This window comes from Chelonoidis abingdonii, chromosome 1 (genome assembly GCF_003597395.2).
Source record: "Chelonoidis abingdonii isolate Lonesome George chromosome 1, CheloAbing_2.0, whole genome shotgun sequence".
In the NCBI taxonomy this organism is placed as follows: Eukaryota; Metazoa; Chordata; order Testudines; family Testudinidae; genus Chelonoidis; species Chelonoidis abingdonii.
In genome coordinates, this window is record NC_133769.1 from 9,856,007 (window position 1) to 9,863,242 (window position 7,236).

The 7,236-nt window shown below is 56.6% G+C and overlaps 1 long non-coding RNA gene across 1 annotated transcript; it reads right to left on the reverse strand.

Annotated features, from left to right (window-relative positions):
- Positions 1-83: 83 nt before the first annotated feature.
- LOC142046581 (uncharacterized) lies at positions 84-4,893 on the reverse strand. Its single transcript, XR_012655558.1, has 3 exons — positions 4,763-4,893; positions 621-700; positions 84-152 (listed from the first exon to the last, which is right to left on the reverse strand). It is a non-coding gene; the product is annotated as an uncharacterized LOC142046581 (long non-coding RNA).
- Between the last annotated feature and the right edge of the window lie 2,343 nt (positions 4,894-7,236).

The window sequence follows — 7,236 nt, forward strand, 5'->3', positions numbered from 1 at the left end:
CCCTCCAGGCCCTGGCGCTGAAGGAACAAGCTGGGTTTGCTCAGATCCCACATCAACAGAACAGGCCCCATGAAACCCAGCTCTGAGCAGGGATCCCAGCAGGGCAGGGACTCTGGGTTTGGATGGGATGTTGGCTCCTTTCCCATGGCTCCCTGGGGGAGGAAGGAGCCAATGACTGTGGGGTGACTGATAGACCCTCTCCTGCCCCTGCCTCATTCAGCTGCAGCCCAATTCCTGCCACCCTGAGCTTCTCCCCATCTCCTTCTGGGCCATGTGGAAGAGCAGGACCAGGGAAGCTGCCAGGGGGGCAGGAAGGGGACACCCAGGGGCAAGGGGTGAAGCTGGGGAAGCAATGGGGTTAGCACAGACTGGGACTAGTTATCACCCAGCACCCAAACCTCAGGGGAAGAGCTGACCCATGGAGGCATTTTATCCACATTCTGCCACCTGCTCCCTGGGGCGGGGCTGCAGGGCCTGGGCTCCCCCCGGGCAGTGACCCCCAGCAACAGGAGATGGGCAGTGGCTCTGGGAGCAATGAGGGAAATGAATTCACTTCCCATTTCCCACCATGGGAACGAGCACCCGGGGGCTCCAGCTCCGAGGGCCGGGCAGGGACTCACCTGCCAGCGAGGGGCTAAAGATCAGGCAGCCGAGGAGGCAGAGGCTGAAGTAGGCGACTGGCCCCATCTTCTCGCTTCCCCTGGGGAGAAAACACACAAGGGAGATGGGGCCATGAGAGCCTGAGACGCTCCCCGGAGCAGCCCCCCTTCTCCCATGGGGAATTTTTCAGGGGGAGGTGCCTAGATCCTGGGGCTGTTTGCTAAAGGTTCTGCCTGGGCTGGAAGGGCCCCGAGAGGGATCCTGTCCCCCAGTCCTGGGGCACCAAACTCAGAGCCCATCTGCCTGGGTCCAAAGGGCCCTTCCTCTCCCACCCCTCACTGAGCCGGGCCCCAGGGACAGAACTGGACACCCAGCAGGGAGCCAGGTCCCAGCTCCTCAGTGGCTGGGCTCTGCAAGCAGCATCTCCAGGGACTCCCCAAAGCAGGGCTGCAGGTGGGGAGAAGCGTGGATCAGCAGGGAGGCCGTGGTCACTCAGATGGGACCTGGGTCCCAGGCAACAGGGTCCCATTTGCAGAGCAAAGCAGTTCTCAGAAGGGGCATTTGCCATTTCCCGCTGCCCCTCTCTCCCCCAGTGCTGGGGCTGGCAGGTCCCCTCGGTAGCCATCTACATGGAACTTGGAGGGACGGCACAGGTAGCAGAAGGGAAGAGTTTGGAATAGGTCCCAGTGCCACCAGGATGGAGGCCAGTCTGTGCGCACGTGGCTGGAATGCCAGCTGCAGGTGCAGCACCTCTGCAATCGTTCTCTGACTAGAGAGCTGGGTTAGTGTTAGAAACTTGGAGCCACTGACCCCACCCCCGGAGCCTTTTCCCCACTAACAGGTGTTTGAATCACACTCAGATCTCCAGCTCCAGGGAGACTGTGTGTCTAGAAAGCCAACACTGTGTGATTGGGATGTGGGGGAGTGGCACGGTTATAGTTACTGCACCCCATTGTGGGGGCTGGGACCCCCGTTGCATCATTATTAGCAGAAGGGGTCAAATGGGAGAACTGCCCTGCATAGCGATGCTCCAGCAGGGACTGGACACAGGACTGGAGGCTGGGACAGCTCCCAGACGGGCAGAGCGCTGGGCACAGCTCCACAGGGCATTTGGGTGCCACATGCAGGGCTGTGCTGGGTGGGAGGAAGGGGTGAGACAGAGATGGCCCCAGGGTCAGGGCTCAGGGGACACACACAGGACAAGCCTGGCCACCCACCCCTGTAGCAGATCAGCTGCCGCCAGCCCCCCAGCTCAGGAGAAGGAAGAAGCTGGAGGAAGCCAGGGTCTCACCCGAGTGTCTCGCTGGGTAGCTGCTCTGGTGCAAGGCCAGTCCAAGTGCAGCCTGCATGGGACACTGGCTGGGCCCGGGGCATTTATAGACCAGTGCGGGGAGGGGACCGGGTGTCAGTACTGAACATGCAGATCTGTGCCAATGGCAGCTACAATCATTTAACACCCAGGCAAACAGAGCTAAGAGGAGCCAGGACCCAGCCACCAGCCGGGCTGGGAGCCGGAGGAAGTGTTTGTCAGGGCTGAGATAACAGATGGAATAAAAGCTGTTTCCTTCCCCCTCCCCACCCCCCGTCAGTCAGCGCTGAGTTCAGTGTGGCTGTGGGGAGCCATCGTGCCCTGGCCCTGACCGGCCCAACTGCTCACGTCCGTCTTGTCCCATGGAAAGTTCCGGGCAGAGCCCCAGGGAACGTAAATCAGCTGGAGTCCCCCTGAAGTCAGTGGGGGGGTCCCCAGCGGGTACAGGCTGCTGTGGGGCTATTGGAGTCCTTTGGGTCAGACCCCCAGCGGGTGGGCGTTGTTCAGAGCTCTGCTGGAATCACCGGGGCTAGAACCCCAGTGAGTGTGAACTGGCCAGAGCTCCACGGGGTCACTGGACTCACAGCAGCTGGGGCCTGGCCCCCATCAGTGCAGGGTAAAATGGCAACTTTCCCAATTCCCAGCCCTCAAGCCCAGGGAGCACTCGGCTCATCAAGCGCCCTGTGCTCGGCTCATCAGTGCACTGCACTGGGTGTTGTCATATGCACCTGTGCAAAGAGACTGTGAAATGCACCATCCTCCCTGGGCAGCAATTTACACCTGCCAGGCACTGGTGTAAATGGTGACGTATGGAGCAGTGAACAATCAGGCCCACGAGGACTGGATTGCGAGTGCTGCCTGTGGCCGAGGGGTTGGCCTTGTTCTGGGCTGCCCACGCTCCCTTGGGTCTGTCTCTCTGCTGCATTTCAAGGGAGCCCATTACCCTGCTATTTAGGTGCCAACCGTGGCCCAATGACAGTGGTATAAGACTTGCCCCGAAGTGACTCTGATCTCACATGTCTGTGGCTTGGCTGCTTGTAGCTGGGGCTAGTGAGACCATTTAAAGGGAGGGCACAGCACAGACCCTGTGAATTCGTGACACCTGGTAACTTCCCTCATCTCATTTCCAAGCACCAGCTGACTCCTACTGTGAATTTTATGCATAGATTGCAAGGCCAGGAGGCACCGTTGGGATCACCTGGTCTGACCCCCGTAAAACACAGGCCAGAGACCTGCCCCACAATAGTGCCTAGAGCAGAGGCTTTAGAAAAACATCCAGTGTCGATTTTAAAATTGCCTGTGATGGAGAATCCACCACGACCCTGGGGAAGTTGTTCCAGTTACTCTCACTGTAAATTTTCTGCGCTCATTTCCAGTCTGAAGGGCATAGCCCTTCAGCTCCCGGACTGGGACCGTGTTACACCTTCGTCTGCTAGGCTGAGGGGAGCCATTGCTCAATATCTTCCCATGTAGGATTATAACTGGATCAAGTTCACCCCTTCAATCTTGTCTTGCTCAGCTGACGATTGAGCTCCCTGAGTCTAGCACTGTAAGGCAGGTTTTTAATCCTTTAATCGCTTCTCGTGGTCGTTCCCTGACCCCTCTCCAATTATCAACAGGCTTCTTGAACCGGGCACACCAGAACTGGCACAGGTGCCACAGCCAGTCAGCGACCACTGCAAAACACAGAGGTAAAATAACACTCGCTGGCTCCGGACTTGAGACTCCCCTGGTTTTGAATCCCAGGTTTGCATTAGCCCTTTTGGCCGCAGCGTTGAGCTGGGAGCTCATGTTCAGCTGGTTACCCAGCCCCGCTCCCAAATCTTTTACACAGACCCTGCTTCCCAGGACAGAGGCCCCTATCCTGTAAGTCTGGCCTGTGTTCTGCGTTCCTAGGTGTCTGCACTTACGTTTAGCCATGATGATCCATATTGTTTGCTGCACCCAGTTTACCAGGAGATCCAGATCGCTCCCCACCACTGACCTGCCCTCGTCACTATTTACCATCCCCCCAACTCTGTGCCCCCTGCAAACTTAGCAGTGCTGGATTTATGTTTCCTTCCAGGTCACTGATAACAATGTCAACTAGTGTAGGGCTGAGAACTGATCCCTGCAGGACCCCACTGGAAACAAACCCGCCCCATGGTTGGACTGTTCTGCTGGGGACACCCAGAGCTGTGGGCCCCCGTGTTACCCCATGGCCACAGCAAGGGTGAGCTTGGCTGGAGATTAGACTGTTTGTCAGCTCCCTGCGACACCAGCCTGCTCTGCCGAGGGGGTTACCCCCACCTCTTCTGCTTCCCTGGTCTATCGTGGGGATTCCCTCCACCCCTCTTGCCCTCCCTGATCTGCTGTGGAGGGTTCCCACCGCTCTCTGCCTCCATGCTCTGCTGTGGGTGCTTCCCCACCCTTCCTACCCTCCCTGATTTACTATGAGGTGTTCCCCCACCTCTCCTCCTGCCTCCATGCTCCGTCGGGGTGGGAGCTGGAAGGGCTTATGAAATATCCCTGGGGTGGGGGAGGGCCAAAGGGGGATGAGGGCCAGGGGCCACCCAGCAGGGAGTGATGTGCCAGGCTCCACAAAGGGGGCGACACCTGGTTCAGTGTCAGCAGGGGAGGATGGGGCCCTGGACACTGGTCTCTGGGACAGGACACTCAGCTCTGGTCCATATTGGGTGGAAGGTGGGGAGCAGGGCTGTAGGGGGTGGAGAGCCGGTTAGACCCTGTCTCAGGTCCCAGGCAGCTCACACAGGGCAAGTCCAGCCACCAGGCCCCATCCCAGGGATTGGCTGCTACCAAGAGCCCAGCACCCAGCACGGAGCAGAGAAGGGACTGGAGGGCACAGGGACTCACCTGTCCGTTTGTCTGTCTGTCTGTCTAGGTGGCTGGTCCAGAGCACTGGGTATTGGAGTTCAGCCTGTGCTGGGGTCTGGGTCCCCGGGGGGTTTATAGCCCAGCAGGGGGGCGGGACAGCAGGGGGAGAAGGAAGGTGGAGGATGAATTTGGAAATGGGACCAGATGCGATGGCACAGATAAGAGATGACAATCTGCCCCCGCTTCTGCTCAGCTTCCTGCTGCCCCCTGGGATGCCCTGGCGTGGCTGGCAGGGCGAGTGTTATTGCTGCTGAGTCACAGCCTGGCACCAGGAAGGGGGCACTGGGGCAGACACTGAGGCAGATGGATGGGCCCAGAGGGCACATGGGGCGGGATTCCTGCAGAGAGAGCATGATGAGGGGACACAGCAATGGGTTAAATTCCTGCCTGAGTGACCCACCCCCACCCACACCTGTGATGTGAGCACCCACCAACCACCCACACCTATCCCTGGGCATCCAGGGGTGAGCAATCCATGCCCCATCAGCTGTCTCTCAGCCCCCCCATCCACCCACTTGTGTCCATGAGCACACCGCAGAAGACACCTGTCATCACCATATACACCTACCTGGAGCCCCCAAGCCCTGAGTGACTCTTGTGACAGGAATCGGACTCACACCAAGTGCTGTAAATCGAGGTCTCTCTCCCCCTGTTCACTTGTATTTGCTGACAACGATGGGAGGTGGGGAATGGGGGGGGAGGGGCGACAACCCAAACCATCCAGTGATGGTGCCAGTCAGCCCCTGTGCTGCCAACAGAGTGATGAGCCTGGACTGCCTGTTACAGACCGTGTTGGGGAAGAGGCTGTAGACTCAGGGTCTGTTATCCAGTGACTTGGGCACAGGCTCAACATCGCTGAACCAAAGGCCTGCGAGGGGCCTGGGGCTCGCTGGGAGCCTTGTGTCACGGAGTCTGGCCCTGCACCCCTCTTCCTGGGACCCACAGTGACTTTTATCCAGCCAGTAAAACAGAAGGTTTATTGGACAGCAGGAACACAGGTTACAGCAGAGCTTGCAGGCACAGTCCGGACCCCTCCACTGAGTCCTTCTGGGGGTTCAGGGTGCTTGGATCCCAGCTAGGATCCCCTGAATTCCTCCCCATAGCCCAAACCCAAACTGTCCTGCCTCTCCTCCTCCGGCCCACTACAAAAACCCTTTGTTTCCTTCTCCTCTGCCCAGCAGCTCCCCCTCCCCCCTGCCAGCTCACATTACAACCTGACTACCTGTCCCTCACCTACAGACATCCCCTGCTTTCCCGTTCCCCACACAGACAGTCCCCACTCCATCACACCTTGGTTATCACAGATGTTAAAGCCAGAAGGGACCATTGTGATCATCTAGTCTGATCTCTTGCATCACACTGGCCAGAGACCCCACCAGTGAGTTCTGAGTCCAGCCCAGAGCATCTGGTTTCACTGGGGTAGATCTGTAGAACTGCCCAGTCCCCACTGTTATTTTCTGCTCCACCAATTCTGCTCTCACCTGCTAATAGCACCAGCAGAGATTTTATATTTTCTTTCAGGTCATTGCAGAAGATATTGAATGTCATAGGGCTGAGAACTGATCCCTGTAAGACTCTGTTACATCCACCCCTGGTGAATAGTGATTCCCCATTGACAGTTCCCTTCTGGGGTCTATTAGTCGGCCAGTTCTTTCTGTATTTGGTATCAGGGACACTGATGATTTTATACTGTGGTGGGTTTTTAATCAGAATGTCCCATGGGACTAACCCAAATAGCTTACACAGTCTCAATCTATCATGTCAACACAGTTACCTATATCACCCATATTTGTTATCTGAACAAAACCCCAGGCTGATGGCCTGTAATTCTGCTGCCATGCCTTGATTCTTTACTGATTGCACCATAGATCAGCCTTTCCCTGATTCTGCACATGATGAGAGTCAGACTAACCGACTTATAGTTACTCAGGGCAGCCCATTTCTCTTCTTAAACATTGGCACAAGATTCACTTTCCTTCAGTCCTCCAAAAAGTTCCCCAGTGTTTCAGCGTTTCTTAAAAATCAGCATTAGTGCTTCAGACACCTCCTCGGCCATGTCTTGTAATTCTCCTGGGTGCCAATTATCCAGTCCCGCTGAATTAAAAATGATTCTCTAACAGCTGCTAGTTAACATTCTATCTTGGAATAGCAAGTATTTCTATAGCTTTGTAAGAGATGAGTGTATCTGGGCCCTGATTGGCTGAGACAATTGGACCCAGCAGGCTGCTTCATGACATCAAAGTGGTGCTTATGGCTAATTAAAGGGACATGGGAAAGTTTCTGTCACAGGGGTCAGGTGCTGTAGCATCCTGCTGCCCCAGGGTTTTTGCTGAAAACATTTTCTTCCCCAAACACTTGCTCAGGCTCTGCTCTGCATGGAGCTGTGGTTCGTTTTCCAGCTGTTCAACACACAGATTTCCCTGACTCCCACATTGTGTTACAGGACAAATGTC